A 22889-nucleotide genomic window follows, 5' to 3' on the forward strand; every position below is an offset into this window, starting at 1 on the left:
TTCAGCCCAAGCTTTCTGCGGGTATAATCTGCCTCAGTACCCTTCAAGGAACTTATATATTGGTCCTAGTGATTTATTATTGCATTGTTTATTACAATACCTTGTAATGCCTACATTAGAGGCTACATATGTCTAGTTAATAGTTCTGGTCTCCTTCTGTAATAAATCTGGAGTGTAGTGTTCAGTGGATGTTAAGGGTTGTGATACAAAATTTGCCATTATCTTATTTCACCCATTTGGTGATCAGTTGCTTGTTTTTTAATTAACCTTAATTTTTATATTATTGCCATTCCTGTCGTGTTAGTCCTTCAGCCCTGATCACAGTGGCTTGCTTTTAAAACATTATCTGCTGTATCTGTATTTAATGGTGATTTGCTAAAATGTAACTTACCGAAAACACTATTATTTACACAGTTGTATAATACTTCATTAATAACCTGAGGTATTTTTATTTATTTTCGAATCTGGAATTACTGCTTTAGAATAAATTGTGTGTAACTGTAATAGGCAACCAATAATTATTGTTTACGGCCCCGTCGACAATCATAACTGAATGGTGCCTTCCCTTGACTACCAGGTATCATCTAGATTGAGCCTTTGCATTTCCCTTTTCAGATTTTCCAGTTTTCCTACCACGTTCAAGCTTCTGACATTCCACACCACAGTCTTTTTCTCATGGTCACCTCCCCCTTGGCAGTCCTCTCCCAGAGGTTCGAATGGGGGACTCTTCCGGAATCTTTTGTCGATGGAGAGATCGTCACGACAGTGTTTCAGTTGCAGGCCACGTGTCCTGTGGGCACATTACGTATCTTTAATGTAGTGGTTTCCTTTGCCTTCTGCATCGTACGCCACTACAAAGAAGGACTTAAATTTAAACATTCTCTCGGCCATGTCGAAGCAGTGGCTATTGATCAGGCGTGGCTTGGATTAAGAACTGTTGGAGTATTCGAGCTACAGTTTGAGATTCAGGCTGATATCGCGCTTGCAGCGCTACAACTCTATGGTAACAGAAAAATAGACAACCTACACTAAGTACTCGGAGCTTAATGGGGTGCTACAAATACGGTTCCAACTATCAAAACATCTGTATTCTTATCCCACAGTTGGAGGCTGCAGTGCGGTAGTCATTTATGACGGTCAGCCAAAAACTTGCTCGGATTGTGGTCAGCAAGGCCACGCCCGTTCAGCATGTCTTCAACGGAAAATACTACAAGTACCGACAGGTGAAGATGTAGCAACATCTTTGGTGACATCCCTCCCTCTCACATATACAAACGTGTTCCGGAAGGACGCCCCGTTGAACAGTGACCTCACGCAACAGCTGGACAGTCCCGTCCAAGAGCGGATGACGACACGAGCATGGTGGCGGCGGCGACGCCAACCGCCGAGCAGCAGCGACCGATACCTGTAATACAGAGATCAGGACAGAAAATGGTCATCGATAGTTAGGTAGTGTTGTCAGCTGTTTCCCTCTCAGACCCAGTGGCAACAAAGGCACACGCCCACGTTCTGGTATAGAAACGCACATGCGTAAGCAACGATCTTCGAAAGGGCACAAGAACGACGCCTCACCCCGTCGGACGACTGCTTAACATGATGAAGAAAAGGCCGAAGAAGACGGCCACCGTATGGGTGTACCGACACTTCACATCCAGAACACCACAGTCTCGACAGCAGCATACGCCAAGAGCGACCTGAAGTGGTCGAGCGCGACAACATATAGCTACCAGCAGTCAGCTGCTAATCCGAGTTAGTAGAAGAAACGACACAGAAAGACGTGGTTGGAAAGACCCAGCCGACGGCAAACCTGTTCCAAGGAAACTGGGGTGATGATTGTGAAGTAGTCCCACTTTCGGTCGCAACAGGCGACACGGCGGGGGCGGTGTTCTGTATAAAGTTAGAAATACAGCCAACGCCGGTGGACAAGACGGAGCCACGCACCCTGTCAGTCAACAGCAGGTGGCGTAAGCTCCCATGGCCGATACACACGCGATGCAACGAAGACCGGGATATCGGCTTGCCTCCATCAACATCAATACAATACGATCTTCAATTAAGATGCCTTTACCCAAAGATACGCTACAAGCGGTGAAGATCGACATCGTCCTCCTGTAAGAAGTATGCGCTGACGAATTTCCTGTCATGTACGGGTTCGAATCCAAAGTACAAAAAAAAAAAAATAAAAAAAAAAAAATTTAACTGCTCTGAGCACTATGTGACTTAACTTCTGAGGTCATCAGTCCCCTAGAACTTAGAACAACTTAGACCTAACCAACCGAAGGACGACACACACATCCATGCCAGAGGCAGAATTCGAACCTGCGAGCGTAGCGGTCGCGCGGTTTCAGACTGAAGCGCCTAGAGCCGCTCGGCAACTGCGGCCGGCCCTACGTATCGCACGCCTCTTAAACTGGCAGCCGCATACTAATACTTCTCAGTCAGAGTATCGCGGCAAAGGATGTACTGTACGTACCGTTGGCGCGGGGATTAGCAATGATGGTGCTTGATGTATTACACATCAACATCTGTGCACCCTCCGGTACAGAGAGGAGATGCGAGTGTTTCCGCTTCTTCGCAGAGGAAATTGCCCCGCTCTTCCAAGGTCGACACGACCGCTAATCCTACGAATGTTGGTGCACAATATGCATTGGTTGCCACCTGCGAACATGTCCATGACCTCCATCCTGAATACACCCAAACGACGAGTCATTCCGCTAGCCGTCTCGCCCGAATATATGTTACACGCAATCTTAACGCTGACCTCATCGAAGCCTGTGGCCTGCAGCCTACGATTACTATAAGGCATTAATCTGTACGATATCCGTCCAGCGGTAGCAGGTATGGCGGAGGCGCGATCCTTCGAAAATGACCGGCGCCCATTTGAGAGATGCCATTTAAGTTTGGAGATCTTGCGAACGATTGCTCCAGCCGTATCCTACAATCCTACTTTGGTGCCTGGATTGTACCAAACTGGCGCTACACTGCTCAATAGTAACATACGTTCGTTAGCTTTCTGTGTGGCGACGTGAGACAACGGAATTTTATTTCACAGTGCTACGGGATGCACCGACCAAATGCCTTCTCCGGAGCGGCAAGCGGTAGTACGACGGGCGAAGGCCAGAATTATATCCATGAAGCAACGCCAACCTGAAGGTGCAACGGTCAGGGCACAGACACGAGACAGGGTTACAGGAGAACGCCCAACGATGTGTCATTTCATCAATGAAAGCAAAAGAAGAAGAAGAGCTCTGGGACAAGCTGTGAACAAGGATGATGGCAGACGCCTAACAGCATAACAAGAAGTAGGTAATACCCTTGTAGAACATTGCACTTCGTTTTACACCGCAGTGGATACAGATATGGTGGCAATTACCGATATTACACATACGATATTCGGCACCACTGGACCAGAGGCGGAGGCGCAACTAATGGAGGAGAATACAGAGGAAGAAGTGGTGGAGGCCATTGGTAGGGAAGCGGTGAATAAATAGCCATGACCAGACGGCCTCCCTTTGGTACGTTGTAAGACCTTTAGCTTTGTCATGGCACCCCGATGGACTGCTATCTGCCGTGGATTATAATGTCGCCTGACATGCCCTTCCCGCCGGCTTTTGTCGAGAGGCTAATTATCCCCGATACACAAACCCTTTGGTGGCACACAGATATGGGACTACGACCTTAAAATATTCACCAGACTATTAGCAGCAGTCCTCGAAGAGTATTGCACCAAGTGATCTCACTCGACCAAACGTCGCCCGACGGAGCTGCCAACATGCAGAGGGCACTTTGTGAATATCGTGATTTGATTTCTCTAGCAAACACATGGCTCCTCCATGGAGCACAAAAATCGATAGATTTTGATCAAGCCTTTGATAGAGTGAGTCATACAATTTTTGTAGAAAAAGTACAGATGCACATACGGTTTCCACGACCATTTGATGCGGCTACTCCAAAGTGCTCGTCAATGGATATACGTGAAGTCCTAGATCGTAGCGAGATCGGTCAGACAAGAATAGCCCTTATCTCCTATAGTATGTGCACAGGCCTTCGATGTGTTACTCTGCGGCCATCCTCACCGACAAGACTGACCTTGCGAGGATATACTTTCAAGTGTAAGGCGTGTGCGGATAACCTGGTGCTCGTAGCGCCAAATGGAAATTATACGCACGTGTGTCACATATATGGAGCGGCCACTCGCAGCCGCATAAATGTAGACAAGTCTTCGACGATGGGTATTGTTACTGGACTCACGGAAGAACGTCCAGCACCTTTATGACTAACGGATACCTTCAAATGCCTTGAAATACCAACGACAGCCAGAACATTACGGCCACCTACCCAATGGCCGCTGGAGGAAGCTGACACCACATCTGCACACACAAGTCACCTAATTCCCAAAATTCCGGGGAAGGGGCATTGAACTCTGACGCCACGTTCGGTCACATCCCAGATGTATTCCGTAGGGTTCAGATCTGGCGAGTTTACGAGGAGGATGGCGGGGGGAGGGGCGGCAGTACATCAATTCCAACTCGCCACTGTGTTCCTCGCAGCACTCCATCACACTCCTGGCCTTATGGCATGGCGCATTATCTTGCTGAAAAATGTCACTCTCACCCGGAAACATGATCGTCATGAAGGGGTGAATGTGGTCTGCAAACAGTGTACGGTACTCCTCGGCACGATCTCCACTGAAGATGTATGCCCACCTGAATGTTCCACAGAGCATAATGGAGCCGCCCTCAGCTTGTCTCCGTCTCGTAGTGCAGGCGTCTAGGAGCTGTTCCGCTGGAAAATGACTGATTCGCGCCCTGCCATTGGCATGATGAAGTTATTGGGATTTATCAGACCATACAACACTCTCCCACTGCGCCAACGTCCAGTGCCGATGGTCACATGCCAGAAGCTGCCGATGTTGTGGCGTTAACCTTGGCACATGCATAGGTCGTCGGCTTTGGAGGCCCATCTGGTGCTCTGCTTGTTCAGAAACACTTGTACTCTGGCCAGCATTTAAGTCTGATAAAACTTCCGCCACAGTTCGCCAGCTGTCCTGTTCTACCAGTCAGCCCAGCCTACTCGTCAGATGACGCAGTTATCGCCTGGACGGGTTTATATCGATAGTGGATAGATGATGATTATGATCTCCCTAATGAGTGTACGTCGCACAGCAGCGCATAACCATAACAGACAATGAGTCCGGACAGCGTGAATGGGGACATCATAAGGGCGTTAGACGCTAACCAGCGGGTCACATATGTAAACACCCACCTAGCGTTACCAATACTGCACTCTGCCCAAGTACATACGATGATGGTGATGACAGAACGACGCATACTGGCGGCCTACGGTTCCTTCGTTAGTGTAGGCCTACTACTTACCGTAAGACACGACGCCCTCACCCTCCCTCTTGGTAGGTGTGCATTGGTTCTTCTGCATGTACACGATCAAACGAAGAAGCTATATGTCAGCACAATGTTAAAACTATGGAGACGACAGCAGATATGTCAGAATCTTAATAGAAGAAATTGAACGAGTTTCTCGGACAGTGTCAGTGGCGCTCTAGCTCATTTTCCAGTCATTTCAGCATATAGGCGCTTTATTTATCGAGTACAGCTACGTTCAGATGGCTCTGCCGGAAACCAGACATACAAAGGCGTCCAAATTAATTGTCATGAAGTATGGCGACGGAAACATCATGCTTCCTTAGACATAGAAACACGTGCAATGTCATACTTAACAGTTAATTGTAAAAACGTCGCCCGGTCCATGCGACACGCGATTCATATGACTTATCGCCATTATGCCGTCGGTGCCAAACCCTGGACAACGATGACACCGCCTCGGCGGAAGTGTGGCGTCTGGTGACAAAAATGATCGTTTATTTTCCTTCGAATGGGACAACACAACTTTTGACCGGAGACTGTGTTCTTCTCTGAGCGATGCACTATCCATGTACTAAAACGTATGCAGTAACGTGGCTTCGCGGACGACGGCACAAAGAATATGATAGACTTTTGAACTTTTTACAGAAATGACATTAGATCGTGAGTAGTCTGAAATGCCGACAGTATTTGTCTGTTTTCCTATGGACTACTTTCATGAACCCCCGCCTAGCTAGATCGTCCAGTTAAATTATCAATGCGATGAAACAATGACCGGAAGATAAGAGAGCGGCGGGTAGATTGGAAATCAAATCCTACATTATGCTGCGTCTTTATTTCTTCATGTTGTGCGAGAACGGGGTTACGTTTGTATAGCTTTCAAGCAGTACAGATATATTGTTTCTTGTATTACAATGAAGCCGTTGTTACTAATTCGACTTCACTAAACCCTTATATGTGTAACAGTATTTGGTTTATATATGAAAGATATTCAGTAAAATGTTTAGCATAGTTGGAGAACTATTTTGTTAGAAAATAATTTTATTGTGTTTTCAAATTTCTGATGATCGTTTAACTTTCCAAAGTGTACTAGTTAAGTACAATGTTAGTTTTAGGTCATTCTGGTTATTTGTTATACTATATATTATACTATATACATGGAAGAAATTGTTAATCTCATTCTACAAACTGAAATATAAAGGCAGGTTTTTGTATTTTATTTTGTTCCTGTTAATACGTTGATGTAATTCTCTGAAGAAGGAAAATGAAACTTCCTGCAGATGAGTAAAAATTTGGTCTCTAGTATAGGATTTGAAAGGTGCTCTTCCCTTGCAGTGGCGTGTGACCATGTAAACATGTGAACATCTAAATAGAATGAGGCTTTCTATTAATAAAAAAGTAGACTGCTGGGACATCAGTTAGTATACATTGAAAAAAATATTAAAAAAAGAAAGAGAAAGAAACAGCACTGGCTCTTAGCGTAGTGGTAATGTGATCGCTGTATTCGCTATAGGATGGAAGCTCGCAAGAGGACCATTATTTTGCATCCACATTTCTCATCTTCTTTAAATTGACAGACCGAAAATCGGCAAGAACATCTTGGAAAAACTCTGTAAATATGCTTAGAAAAAAGTTATGCACAAGGCTGGAACTTTCTACGTACTTATGGGCTGAGGCCCAAAGTTTTATCAAGGAGTTGTGATATCACCTAAAAGAGGTGAATAATTTAACTGGGTTTGCTCACTAAATAATAGGTGTAGGTATATACACATAGTACAACTGCTTGGTAAAACTTTGGGCCTCGGTTCATGAGTAGATAAAAGGGTCTAAGCTGAAGCACATATACATGACAGTATCCCCACACCTATTATTAAGTGAGCAACCCAGTTCAGTTATTCACTTGTTTTAGATAATATCACAATTCCTTAACAAATTTTGGGCCTCAATCAATGAGTATATAAAAACTTCTGGGCTGTTGGATTACCTCATTGGTAGGTATGTTTAGTCATGTTGTGTAATTGCTCAATTGTGTAATTCCATATGTAAGTTTAAAAAAAATAGTAACTGAGTAAATTTTACAATATACTAAGGACCGATACATTAAGAAGTTGAGATGTTTGTCTTTGCCTTAACATCATGTTTGTCTTTGCTTTATCATCTTTGGAAACAGTAATGTACTTGAAAATTGGCTTATACCCGAAACCTAACTTGTGCATTAACCGCAATAAAATTTGTGAAGCAAGGCAAAAAACAGCGTTGTTTACGTAATTTACAACGTTCCACCAATAATCCACAATAGAACCAGTTAAAATACATATTTGATTAAATAGTGAGCGGTATTCGACAGTTTACTAAATAACTGGACAATTTCGTCTGTGGCAGACTGAGACCTTGCCATGGTAACGATAAAAAATAGTTTCAAACAACCCCCAGCCTGTTAATGCAACTTAAATTATGTCCCTGGAAGTAATCCAATCATGGGTTACGAAAATATCGTTCTTTGTTTCAGCTAAACCCTCTGTCCAGAGGGGTGTATATAGAATGCTTAACGGCAGATAAAGGAAATCGTTTCCTTCAAACCAACGTATTGCGGTTTCTTAGAATCTCGGCTTCCAGAGAGGTCCTGGGAACATCAACCTGTCTAGTCTTAATACTGCTCGTCAGCTCCTGCATAAATGAAAAATCGAAGGTCACAAAATACAGTAGAAGGGAATGACAAACAGATATGGTGGCTACCGATCACACAGTTGGAATCGCCATATAAGAAATTGATAAAGTCCTTAAGAATGCCAAAAATCCTAAACTATGAGTTTTAGATGATACGAGAATGGAACAAATGAAACATTTAGGAAACGAATGAAGTTCATTTCAGTGTTTACTTGCTCCGAAAAGACGAAAGAAAAAAAATGGTTAAAATGGCTCTGAGCACTGTGGGATTTAACATCTGAGATCATCAGTCCCTAGAACTTAGAACTACTTAAACCTAACTAACCTAAGGACATCACACAGATCCATGCCCGAGCAGGATTCGAACCTGCGACCGTAACGGTCTCACGATTCCAGACTGCAAGGCGTAGAACCGCTCGGCCACTCCGGCCGGCAGAGGTTTAGGAAAATTTGGAAATTATACTTGAAGTTTGTTAGAAATTCCTAAGTGCTCTCTTTATCGAACACAGGGTGAATACAGACTGGATAATTTGCTCGCCATTTTAAGAAAAATATAGGTTTTTCACTCATTTTAATCTGTATGGCGTCATATCTCCTGTATTGTCGGTCGTACAATGGAGTAGTTTTGCAGGTAGATTTAGTTATACCCGTACATGTATGCAAAACGTATTGCGAATAGAGCTAGTAGTAAAGAAGTAATAAATTAAAGCGTGATGCCTGATACAGAAGTCTGACTGTACGACCGGCGAAAATGTTGTAAGCGATAAAGTTCTTTCCTCTCATCATTTTCTGGCGAGGGGGTGGGAGCGGCTATCAGTGAGAAAAAAGTTTCGTAAAGATTTGAAATTATGTAGAAACTTCGTTGAAGTCGTTAACTGCTCTCTTTCTCAAAACCGCATGAATGAAGTCCGTGTACTTGTGCGTCGTTGGATACTTTGCCTCGAGACAAACACATAGTTTGTAACTATAGTGTCTGCCTCGAGACAAACACACAGTTTGTAATTATGGTACTTGTGTTATTGTGTGAAACCTTTAAAATAAGATTATACCCACTAAAAACAGATAATGGCAGCATTTTAAATTTTTAAACTCTCTCAATAATTACGCGAAATACTGAAAATCGGATTTTTGTTGCCCCTATACTACAACTGGTACTTAGTTCCGGGTTCCAGGATGGTGTTTTAGTTATCTTCTATACGACTACATAAAGGCAAGTAGATGTTTATAGTTGTTACGAAAACTCTCGAAAAGTAAATAACTGATTTACTCTAACAATACATAATTCAATAGTAGACATACACTCTAAAAAGGGGACAACATTTGTAGCAAAAATATCGAGAAGTTCGTTACCATTTTACTTCATATTTTACGCAATACTCTAATAAACCTTCGCTGGACATAAGCTATAAATTTTTACAACTTTCTAGAATAGGTTTTTACAAAAACGAACGAAAGAAAATTGGATTTAACGTCCCGTCGACTTCGAGAACATTAGAGACGGAGCACAAGCTCGGATTCCGTCAAGGATGGGGAAGGAAATCAGCCATGACCCTTGAAAGGAAGCATACCGGAGATTTAGAGAAATCACGGACGGGTGGACGCCGGTTCGAATCATAGTCCTCCAGAATGCCAGTGTAGGATGCTGGCCACTGCGTCACCTCACTGGGTCAGATTTTTACACAAGGTCTAATAAACTTTTAGACAAACAGGGGAAAAGTGGTTACCAAAAAATATCGAAAAGTTCTTGATAATTTTGCTTCAAATTTTTACTCGGTTATCTAATTAACATTCAGATGGACAAATGCTATGTAATTTTTTAATATACACTCCTGGAAATTGAAATAAGAACACCGTGAATTCATTGTCCCAGGAAGGGGAAACTTTATTGACACATTCCTGGGGTCAGATACATCACATGATTACACTCACAGAACCACAGGCACATAGACACAGGCAACAGAGCATGCACAATGTCGGCACTAGTACAGTGTATATCCACCTTTCGCAGCAATGCAGGCTGCTATTCTCCCATGGAGACGATCGTAGAGATGCTGGATGTAGTCCTGTGGAACGGCTTGCCATGCCATTTCCACCTGGCGCCTCAGTTGGACCAGCGTTCGTGCTGGACGTGCAGACCGCGTGAGACGACGCTTCATCCAGTCCCAAACATGCTCAATGGGGGACAGATCCAGAGATCCGGAGATCTTGCTGGCCAGGGTAGTTGACTTACACCTTCTAGAGCACATTGGGTGGCACGGGATACATGCGGACGTGCATTGTCCTGTTGGAACAGCAAGTTCCCTTGCCGGTCTAGGAATGGTTGAACGATGGGTTTGATGACGGTTTGGATGTACCGTGCACTATTCAGACGATCACCAGAGGTGTACGGCCAGTGTAGGAGATCGCTCCCCACACCATGATGCCGTGTGTTGGCCCTGTGTGCCTCGGTCGTATGCAATCCTGATTGTGGCTCTCACCTGCACGGCGCCAAACACGCATACGACCATCATTGGCACCAATGCATAAGCGACTCTCATCGCTGAAGACGACACGTCCCCATTCGTCCCTCCATTCACGCCTGTCGCGACACCACTGGAGGCGGGCTGCACGATGTTGGGGCGTGAGCGGAAGACGGCCTAACGGTGTGCGGGACCGTAGCCCAGCTTCATGGAGACGGTTGCGAATGGTCCTCGCCGATACCCCAGGAGCAACAGTGTCCCTAATTTGCTGGGAAGTGGCGGTGCGGTCCCCTACGGCACTGCGTAGGATCCTACGGTCTTGGCGTGCATACGTGCGTCGCTGCGGTCCGGTCACAGGTCGACGGACACGTGCACCTTTCGCTGACCACTGGCGACAACATCGATGTACTGTGGAGACCTCACGCCCCACGTGTTGAGCAATTCGGCGGTACGTCCACCCGGCCTCCCGCATGCCCACTATACGCCCTCGCTCAAAGTCCGTCAACTGCACATACGGTTCACGTCCACGCTGTCGCGGCATGCTACCAGTGTTAAAGACTGCGATGGATCTCCGTATGCCACGGCAAACTGGCTGATACTGACGGCGGTGGTGCACAAATGCTGCGCAGCTAGTGCCATTCGACGGCCAACACCGCGGTTCCTGGTGTGTCCGTTGTGCCGTGCGTGTGATCATTGCTTGTACAGCCCTCTCGCAGTGTGCGGAGCAAGTATGGTGGGTCTGACACACCGGTGTCAATGTGTTCTTTTTTCCATTTCCAGGAGTGTATATATAACAGTCGAATCTTGGTGTTGACGGGCCCAGGCGAGGCGTAAAGCTTTTTATCGTGCAGTCATAAAGGATACACAGCGAGCTTTCGGCTCCGACAGCACATATCGATGATGTTTAGTTGAACGGTTCGGTTCACATGCTGACACTTGTGATGGTCCAGCATTGAAATCTGCAGCAATTTGCGGAAGGGTTGTACTTCTGTCACATTGAACGATTCACTTCAGTCGTGGTTGGTTCCGCTCTTGAAGCAGCTTTTTTGGCCGCAGCGGTTTCGGTGATTTGATGTTCTACCGGATTGCAGGTATTCACGGTAGACTCGTTAAATGGTCGTATGGGAAAATCCCCACTTCATCGCTACCTCGAAGTTGCTGTGTCCCATCGCTCGTGGCGCCGACTATAACACCACATTTAAAGTCACTTAAATCTTGACGACCTGCCATTGTAGCAGCAATTACCGATCTAACAATTGCGGCAGACCCTGGTAGTCGTATATAGGCGTTTTCGACCGCAGCGCCGAGTTCTGCCTGTTTACATGTCTCTATATTTGAATGCCAATGCCTATACCAGTTTATTTGACGCTTCAGTGCAATAATGAGTCACGAGAGATGATAACATGCCTTCTATGTCGCTGACAGTTCTAGACATCGAAACCACGTTTTCGGCAAATGATAGTACGCTAAGACGCATGCATTTTGGTACGTTATAAAGAGTCTTAACTCTTGTATCGGTCGAGGTATTAAAGCAGTAGGATTTTTTAAAGAGAATGATATACTTTTTAACGGGGATCGAAGGCGTTTTAAAAGGCGACGACAATGATATAAAGCTTGTTATTGCAGAGGCTGAAACGCTTCACAGAAGAATCCGAGAAATATTCTAAAACTGGTAATCGGTCGGTTTCGGCTATTGCGTTGCAAATATGCCTATTCCAGGCTACGTTGTGTTTTATTCGCTCCTGGCTTTAGCAACATGCCCATACAGCTGTCTCAATAGTATAATGTCAACTATGACGATATGAACGTGTTGAAGACAACACAACGCCCAGACCCAGAGTAGAGAAAAGTATCAGAATTGGACAAGAACCGAACCCGAGACCCTTAGGTTAGCAATCCGCCACCCTGGCCATGCAGCTACCGATGTGTCAGGCTATATCGTTCTATCAAACCTTTTGACTGTGTTTTTGTCTGCATGCAAAAATAGTAGGAACTGTGTCATCTATTTCTGCTTCATCATTTTTTGCACACAGACGTGTACACCATTTAGGAGAAGTTAGACATGCTACTTTTAATTGGCGAATGGTGACAAGAGACGAGTTGCCACAGAATTTGGGATCAGCCAAAGGAATGTCATTAGCATCTAGCACTGACATTAATTCCACACTTAGCAGCTTTACTATATTAGACACTCGGAGGGTGCGATTTCGAAAATCCTCTGGAATTTTGTTGGTTGCTGTGCATCGCTTGGGAAACGACACTAAGTTTTTCCAACCTGTGCTCTTTAGCTAAGGAGCAATGTTTACCACGATAATGTAAAGTTACGTACAACATGCAGCAGTGCTATACTGAAAATCCACGCTGGCTTCGTTAAGTAGAACAATAATGACCGTGAAGCGTAAATTTATGAAGCGGCATTATAGGAAACACCATTGTGGGACCTTACTTCATCCCAACAACGTGGAACGGAAATAGGTACGCATACTTTGTTAAGAGCATTCTATATGTTCTTCTACTAGAGGTACCACTGGATAGTCGATAATGTATGTGTTTCCGTCACGCCGACTGCCCTGCTCACTCTTCCAGTGTTGCAGCGCAAATATTCAATGAAAAGTTTCCTGGCATTTGGACAGGACGGAATGCTGTAGTGCAGTAGGTGGCCAGATCTCTTGTTTTGAGTTCTCTTGAATCATTTCTGTGGGGAACACTGAAAAACACAATCTAGCACGAAGCCCCAAGTACTCTAGACGATTTCCGCCGTCGAACGGCCATAGCGTACAACGTCATATCATCCAAATCTGTAGACGATTTGAGCACGTACTTAAGTAATGTGTAAAACCATGTTTCGTGAAGAACTTTTCATGTAACTTTCTATGTAACGATTTCTTTCCTTTTGAATGTAGCTCACTAATTTAAAATGTGACCTCCCCGGATAGTTGATCCTGCATTGTCCTTCCCGTCAACAGATGGCAGTCTTTTAGCACCCTGGTTTCTCAGTTTGCCGGCAGCTGTGGCCGAGCGGTTCTTGGCGCTTCAGCCCGGAACTGCGCTGGTGCTATAGTCGCAGGTTCGAATGCTGCCTCGGAGATGGATGTGTGTGATGTCCTTAGGCTAGTTAGGTTTAAGTGGTTCTAAGTCTAGGGGACTGATGACCTCTGATGTTAAGTCCCATAGTGTTTAGAGCCATTTGAAACATTTTGTTTGTCAGTTTGCCTCCCTCTTCGTGTACGCTACTCGGTGCTCTGCACTCGCTGGTGGTACACCGCGATCTGTCCTCGTGCAGCGAGGCGCTCGGGGTCACAGCACAAAGTAATAAGTGTCCTGGCGTTCACTGCATATTTCTTTACCCAGGCAGTGATCCGTAGTATTGGCTGGTGTCGCTTTGCCATTGACTTAGGATTCACCGCACCTACCCCGACCGTTGTTTTTTGAAAATGGAAATATCGTATGGCATTGTTGGCCGGTAGGTCCCATTCGGAGGAGTTCGGCCGCCGTATTGCAAGTCCTGTGTAGTTGACGCCACTTCGGTGACTTACGAGCCAATGATGATGAAAAGGATGATGAAGGACACACAATACCCAGTCTCCTGCCGGGAATCTAACCCGGGCCCTGCGTGGTAAGCGGTAACGCTACCGCTATGCTGCGAAGCATACGCTGTTTTTGGGAATTTGTGGTGGTAAGTTCCCATGGACCAAACTTAACTAACGTAAACTAACTTACTCAAAGGACAACACACACACACCAACATCCGAGGGAGGACTCTAACCTCCAACAGGAGGAGTCGCGCGAACCGTTGCAAGGCGCTGGCCGCGGTTGTCTCGCGGTTCTAGGCGCGCAGTCCGGAACCGTGCGACTGCTACGGTTGCAGGTTCGAATCCTGCCTCGGGCATGGATGTGTGTGATGTCCTTAGGTTAGTTAGGTTTAAGTAGTTCTAAGTTCTAGGGGACTAATGACCACAGCAGTTGAGTCCCATAGTGCTCAGAGCCATTTTTTTTTGCAAGGCGCCTGGGACCACGCGGCTACACCGTGCAGTGCTGTTTTCTAAAATGTTATGTGGAACTTCGTTTTCCCGTTTGTACATGTACTACTGCTTTTAACAACTATTTTTAGCTCCTATCTCTTGTTTATTTTCAGTATGACACTTGATGATGGGCATGTAAGAACCCGAAACTAGTCGTGTTTTAACTAACGAAAAATAAAAAGAACCTTACAATTGAAACGGTACTTTCAACCTTGCTCTAAAGGTGAAGTTGCTACTGTTGCAATCTGTTATAATGCATTAGCTCTTGATCAGTTCGATTATTTCATCTTCCATCTGAAATGGGATTCGAGTATATCCGGCAAGCAGTGCACCGTTCGGCAACTTTATACAAATAACGGCCGAGAAATGGCAAGGGCACAAACATTTTAACATTTAAAATGGAGTTGCAAATTTTAAAAATCGATTTAACGAAACACGTACCTTCTTTTCTCGTGATTCGAGGCTTCAAGGTCCTCGTGGTACACGACGGGCCACCGCAGACGTGCGTCATCTGCAGTTCCACAGGACACATAAAAAGCGGGTGTCTGCGTGCCAAACCGCAGCGTCAATGAAGCACGAAGAGTAACTAACATACATCCAGGTAGGTAGTAGATCCGCCTTCACCAGGCGCACACCCGCCAGGGCCGATTGGAAATCAATGGGGCCACTCGCTCTCAACGAGGAGGTAAACAACTTAGCAAGAAACTGCACTCTGGCTGCCTATAGCGAAAATACGAAGTAGGCAGACGGACTAGTCACACAAACAACAATTTTAGAATGATGACTCAGGCCTATAGGATATCGTACACAGACCTTTGAGCGGAAGGACGTTGATTTCGTACGATGCGTGGCGAAGGGTACCCTAGTCATGCCCCCTCCTGTTCCACATGCAAATAAAGCGAGGGAAAAACGACCGTCTATATGCTTCTGCACAATGCCTAATGTCTCTGATCTTATCTTCATGGTCCTTACGCGAAATGTACGTTGGCAAACATCCTCACATTGCTGCTCACCCTGTCCGCCACATCATTTATGTATGCAGAAAATAACGGCGGTCCCGTCACACTCCCCTAGAGCACTTCTGACGATAGCCTCGTCTCTGATGAACACTGGCTGTCGAGGACAACATACTGGGTTTTGTTACTTAAGAAGTCTTCGAGCCACTCACATGCCTGGAAACTTATTCCACAAGCTTGTGCCTTTGTTAACAGTCTGCATTGCGGCACTAGGAATATGAAATCCTCCTGTTGCCCTTTATCTATCGTTTGCAGGATCTCATGTGAGGGAATGTCACGCTCATTTTCGCACGACCGGTGCTTTGTAAAACCATGCTAATTTGTGAACAGAAGCTTTTCCCTTATAACTAAATTTGTTATACTCGAACTCAGAATAAGTTCAAGGATTCTGCAGGAAACTGATGTTAAGGATAACGGTCTGCAATTTTCCCTATATATTATTTTACCCTTTTTATATACAGGTCTCACCTGCAATTTGACGGCTGTGTTGGCCGAGCGGTTCTAGGCGCAACAGTCTGGAACCGCGCGACCGCTACAGTCGCAGGTTCGAATCCATCCTCGGGCATGGATGTGTGTGATGTCCTTAGGTTAGTTGGGTTCAAGTAGTTTTAAGTTCTAGGGGAGTGATGACATCAGAAGTTAAGTCCCATAGTGCTCAGAGCCATTTTTCACCTGCACTTTTTTCCGTTGCCTTGGGTCTTTGCGCTGGGCGAGAGATTTGCGATAAATGCAACCAAAATAATGAGTCAATGCTGTACTCTGTAAAACCGTGGGAGATCTAATAATTGTAGTTAAATAACGCATAACCCACAGATTATGAATTCCTTTCTATCAAATGTGGATTATTAAACATTACAATGATTTAGTACAATATAACTATTCCCCCAACTTTAGTGTTCTAGGATTAAGAAAGACAGCACAAGAGTTTCCGACTTAGGAAAACACCGGGGCCGAATTTGTTAAGATGAGCGTGGAAGATAAGACAGATGACTTTATGAACACAGCAAACAACAACCTTCCTAATAGTATAACAGCGTGACCCGATGAGATCGTTGAAGAATAGACGCCTCACATTTATGCAACCATATAATATAGTTACTATTGGCAGAACTGAATGGTGGAATGTCTACGGTAATACTTATGTGTATCAGATGCGAACGTAGCAATACTTCAAGAGGTGATCACAGATAAAGTCTCCGACTTTTATGGGACAGTAATAATGTATAAGGTGGGCATATCATCACTCGCAAGTGGGAGAGGCAGTGCGGCAAAAATACACGACCTCTTCTTGGTAAATATAGGGTTGTATCGATACCTAAACCGGAAAACTGCTGTATGGATACCCAGTTTTACAGGGATTATGTTCAGACTGAGCGCCGAAAGATTTACGTCGTCAATAGTGTCAGTGTCACGACTTGCTGGTAGGTGCTGGTACTGATACGGCCTTACAGCTGCAGACAGTCAACATGGGTCTGGACATGGCGAGCAGGACTTATTCGCAGTTTTATCAAAATAACAGCAATAGTTCTGCGGCTCTTCGCCGTTATTGACCCATTTCCTCGTGAGGTCACTTGGTCACTGCATGACAAGATCTGAACCCTTGTGACTTCTGACTGTGGGATTACCAGAAGGACACGGTTTATCATCGGAACACTATCACACATCGGAGGTTGAAGCTCAGCTTGGCGAGGAAGGTAGCCAAAATCCCATGTGATATATTTCGGGCAGCAGTAAAGCCATCTCTAGTGCAGTCCCAGACTATCGTGGATGCACTTGGTCGTCATACTGAGCAACGTTTGTAAGCCTGATATGCAGCTAGCAAATGTTACCTCTCGTATGAAAGTCAAAATGTGTTTCTTTCATCGTTTACCCGTTATTTCTCTTCCGCACGTCTTTACAAATGTTTCCACAAAGTTTCCTTCTCCTACGATCACTCGTTTCTCATGTGGGCTCTCTCAAACAGCAAAAGTTTAACTATAATTGGTATGTATGCTGGTAAACGCTGCGACTCGCTTCACAGACAAACATAGCAGAAGCGTTTTGTTTCGCGACGAAATAGTGAATCTATTAACGGTAGTGCGAGATAATGTAATTTTAAAAGGAAATTTTAATTGTATTTTGCATCGGTAAGATCTGTGCCCTAATTTTAATTTCTGTGAAGAAATTTTCAGGGCTATCGTGACTACCACATCACGGCTCACTACAACAAACAACAGCGCGTCCTGGGACTAGAGATCTAGCAACTAAACATGTCGCTCCTAGATGACGAGGTATTGTACCAAACAGTCGCTGAAACATCGACACGATGTCTCCAGAACCAGTCAAGCCAGTCAAGGCATATTATCGGGTGGATTCAAACTGCAAAACCGCAAAAAGGTAGTGTATTGCCCAAACTGTTGGATGCAATGCTGAAATACTGTTTCTTATGCCTACCAGACCCGTACAATGAACGAACGAATTTGGTAGCAAACACTTTCGAATGACACTCCAAACCAAAAATTTCTGCTTTGTGACTGCAGTCATTGGAAGGCAAAAAAGTGCGAGCACGTCTCACAACTTGTATCAGTCAAGAAAATATTCCGGTATACCAAATTGTAAGGGAAAAGAAAATCAATCAGTACATTTCCCACGAACAATGAAATAGCTACGATCACCAAAGTGGAAATAAGCTTCATACTGAACGGTAGTATATGAATCTTTATCCTGAATCAGAGACCCAACTATGGACGAAGCTTTCCTCTTTAATATACAACCCATAGTTAATGCGGAGAATATCGAAGGGTTTGTCGAAACATCTCGGAAGAAGAAAGAGAATCAATAGTTACAGAATCTCCACGTAACAGATCAGTTGAGTGTCGTTCAAGATTTTGGAACATTATTGTCTATAAACTGACAATAATTTATAACGAACTGTTGGCAGACGATGCATTGTATAGCTTACATATGCAATTCTTCTTGGGGTCGTGATATCTAAATCTGCTTCTACATCCATACTCCGCAAGCAACCTGACGGTGTGTGGTGGAGGGTACCTTGAATACCTCTACCGTTTCTCCCTTCTATTCCAGTGTCGTATTGTTCGTGGAATGAGAGATTTTCGGTATGCCTCTGTTTGGGCTCTAATCTCTCTGATTTTATCCTTACGGTCTCTTCGCGAGACATACGTAGGAGGGAGTAATATACTGCTTGATTCCTCGGTGAACGTATGTTCTCGAAACTTCAACAAAAGACCGTACCGAGCTACTGAGCGTCTCTCCTGCAGAGTCTTCCACTGGAGTTTATCTATCATCTCCGTAACGCTTTCGTGATTACTAAATGATCCCGCAACGAAGCGCGCTGCTCTCCGTTGGATCTTCTCTATTTCTTCTATCAACCCTATCTGGTACTGATCCCCCACCGGTGAGCAGTGTTCAAGCACTGGGCGAACAAGTGTACTGTAACCTACTTAGTTTGTTTTCCGACATCATTTCCTCAGTATTCTTCCAATGAATCTCAGTCTGGCATCTGCTTTACGAAGATTAATTTTATATGGTCCTTCTATTTTAAATCACTCCTAATGCCTACTCCCAGATAATTTATGGAATTAACTGCTTCCAGTTGCTGACCTGCTATATTGTAGCTAAATGATAAAGGATCTTTCTTTCTCTGTATTCGCAGCACATTACACTTGTCTACGTTAAGATTCAATTGCCATTCCCTGCACCATGCGTCAATTCGTTGCAGATACTCCTGCATTTCAGTACAATTTTCCACTTTTACAACCTCTCGATATACTACAATATCATCCGCAAAACGCGTCAGTGAATGTCCGATGTTATCCACAAGGTCATTTATATATATTGTGAATAGCAACGGTCCTACGAGAATCCCCTGCGCCACACCTGAAATCACTCTTAATTCGGAAGACTTCTCTCCATTGAGAATGACATGCTGCGTTCTGTTATCTAGGAACTCTTCAGTCCAATCACACAATTGGTCTGATAGTCCATATGCTCTTACTTTGTTCATTAAACGACTGTATCAAACACCTTGCGGAAGTCAAGAAACACGGCATCTACCTGGGAACCCGCGTCTATGGCCTTCTGAGTCTCGTGGACGAACAGAGCGAGCTGGGTTTCACACGATCGTATTTTTCGAAACTCATGCTGATTCCTACAGAGTAGATTTCTAGTCTCCAGAAAAGCTATTATACTCGAACATATTACGTGTTCCAGAATTCTACAACTGATCGACATTAGAGATATAGATCTATAGTTCTGCACATCTGTTCGGCGTCCCTTCTTGAAAACGGGGATGACCTGTGCCCTTTTCCAATCCTTTGGAACGCTACGCTCTTCTAGAGACCTACGGAACACCACTGCAAGAAAGGGGGCAATTTCCTTCGCGTACTCTGTGTCAATCCGAACTGGTATCCCATCAGGTCCAGCGGCTTTTCCTCTTTTGAGCTATTTTAATTGTTTTTCTATCTCTCTGTCATCTATTTCGATATCTACCATTTTGTCATCTGTGCAACAATCTAGAGAAGGAACTACAGTGCAGTCTTCCTCTGTGAAACAGCTTTGGAAAAATACATTTAGTATTTCGGCCTTCAGTCTGTCATCCTCTGTTTCAGTGCCATTTTGGTCACAGAGTGTCTGGACATTCTGTTTTGACCCACCTACCGGTTTGACATAGGATCAAAATTTCTTAGGAATTTCTGCCAAGTTAGTACATAGAACTTTACTTTCGAATTCTTTGAACGCCTCTCGCATAGCCCTCCTCAAACTACATTTCGCTTCGTGTAATTTTTGTTTGTCTGCAAGGCTTTGACACTTCCGTAGTCATTTTCTAACTCGGTTGTTGTACCACGGTGTCTCTTTTCCATCTCTTACGATCTTTCTTGGCACATACTCATCTAATGCGTATTGTTCGGAGGTTTTGAACTTTGTCCACTGATCCTCAACACTGTCAGTACTTTAGACAAAAGTTTTGTGTTGAGCCGTCAGGTACTCTGAAATCAGCATTTTGTCACTTTTGCTAAATAGAAAAATCTTCCAACTTTTTTAATATTTCTATTTACGGTTGAAATCACCGATGCTTTAACCGCTTTATGATCGCTGATTCCCTGTTCTGCGTTAATTGTTTCAAGTAGTTCGGTTCTGTTTGTCACCAGAAGGCCTAATATGTTATCGCCACGAGTCGGTTCTCTGTCTAACTGCTCAATGTAGTTTTCAGATAAATCACTTAAAAACAAGTTCACTATATTCTTTGTCCCTGCCACCCGTTATAAACGTATGAATCTCCCAGTCTATATCTGTTAAATGAAAATCTCCACCCAAAACTATAACATGGTCGGCAAATCTACTCGAAATATTTTCCAAATTTTCCTTCAGGTGTTCTGCCACAACAGCTGCTGAGCCAGGGGGCCTATAGAGACATACAGTTACCATGTTTCAGCCTGCATTAACCGTGACCTTCACCGAAATTATTTCATATTTCGGGTCTCCGTCAATTCCCTTCGATACTATTGCACTTTTTATCGCTAGAAACACGCCTCCCCCTTCACTGTCCAGCCTGTCTCTGTGGTATACATTCCAATCTGAGTTTAGAATTTCATTGCTGTTTCATTGTTTTAGCCAACATTCCGTCCCTAGTACTGTGTGGGCATTGTGACCGTTTATTAATGAGAGCAGTTCTGGGACCTTTCTATAGATGGTCCAGCAGTTTAATATTACCACATTAATATTGTCAATCCCTGTTGCGTTTTGCCTACTGCTACCTTGTCGCGTCTCAGGATGCGTCTTGTCGGGCCTAGGAAAGGGAATTCTCTAAGCCAAAAGCCCACTTGTGCACTCCATACGTACTCCGCTACCCTTGTAGCCTGTAGCTGTCCTGCGTATAGTGCACGCCTGACCTATTCAATGGCCACCTACATTTCTCCAGCCGATAGCGGAGGTCGCGAAATTTGCACCCCAGATCTCCGCAAAATCGTCTGAGCCTCTGGTTTAAGTCTTCCACTGGGCTCCAAACCAGAGGACGGCGATCGGTTCTGGGAACGACACTGCAGATAGTTAGCTCAGATTCCAGCCCGTGAGCGAGGCTTTCCACCTTCAACAACTCAGCCAACCGCCTGTATGAACTGAGGATGACCTCTGGACCCAGACGGCAGGAGTCTTTGGTGCCGACATGAGCAACAATATGCAGTCGGGTGCACCCAGTGTCTTCTATGCCGCTGCAGTGCTTCCTCCACATCTCGGATGATACCCACCGGCAAGGAGACAGAGTGAACACTGGCCTTCTTTCCCGACCTTTCAGCTGTTCCCCTAAGGGCCTCCATCACCCACCTAACACTGGAGCTCCCAATCACTAATAAACCACTCCCCCCCCCCCCCCCCCCCCCACCCATGTGGCTGCTCGGACCTTTCTGAAGGAGCGGCCCGTGGAAACCACAGGAAACAAAACGTTTCTACAGGTGACGCAAAAATGGCAACACTACTAAGTAAGATAGAAGCAACAGGCGAGCATCAGTGGCAACAAAAAGTTCTTTACGAGCAGAAACTAGCCGAAGACTCAATAGAAGTGAAATTACCTCCAAGGTAGCTATAACTCCTCACCATCCAAATGCTATTTTACTCGAAGGCAAGGTAAGCAGTGCTTTTAAAAATTGACATGTTGCCAAACGGAAGTTTGCCACCTTTGTAATGTTTGTACAATAATTTATTACGTCAACGATCGCTTATATATATTCACATTACCGGTTTCGGAAAAAATTGACATCCTCAGATGTGCTTACCCCACTAAAAGCTTCACACATACAATCAAATATAGTTAGAACTTTCAACGTGATACAGTCATTTAACATTCCACAGACTGTACCTATCGTCACATGACAAAAGACTTGCCGTGAAAAAACAGAGAACGTAGTCGCATGTCAGGTGTGTTGTGAGAACGACGTGTTCTGTAATTTCCACCTATGATAGAATTTTAATGTGTTTGATACACAATTCGAACAAGGAGCTATGAGTAAAAATGAAGATCACTCAGACCAATGATCTATTCTTAATTTGTTGCAATTAACATCACAAAACTCATTACGCAGATTTGTGCAGGATGCGATTAGGTATTGGAAATACTGAGTTGTGACTTGAGATCATCACGGACAAAGCTAAATATATTGTGAGTCCTCATTTTCTTGGGCGAATAAGGCATCAGTAGTGCTGAACGTAATGTCAGACGTGAGAGCACATTCAAATTCTGCCATCGAGCTTTCGAAGGAAGAACACAATGTATAAGTGCATTTTCCTTCGTACGACTACAGTCGTAAATTTCAATCCCAGCAGACGGGTTGAAATGTCTGATGTATAGAAAGA

This window comes from Schistocerca gregaria, chromosome 2 (assembly GCF_023897955.1).
Source record: "Schistocerca gregaria isolate iqSchGreg1 chromosome 2, iqSchGreg1.2, whole genome shotgun sequence".
In the NCBI taxonomy this organism is placed as follows: Eukaryota; Metazoa; Arthropoda; class Insecta; order Orthoptera; family Acrididae; genus Schistocerca; species Schistocerca gregaria.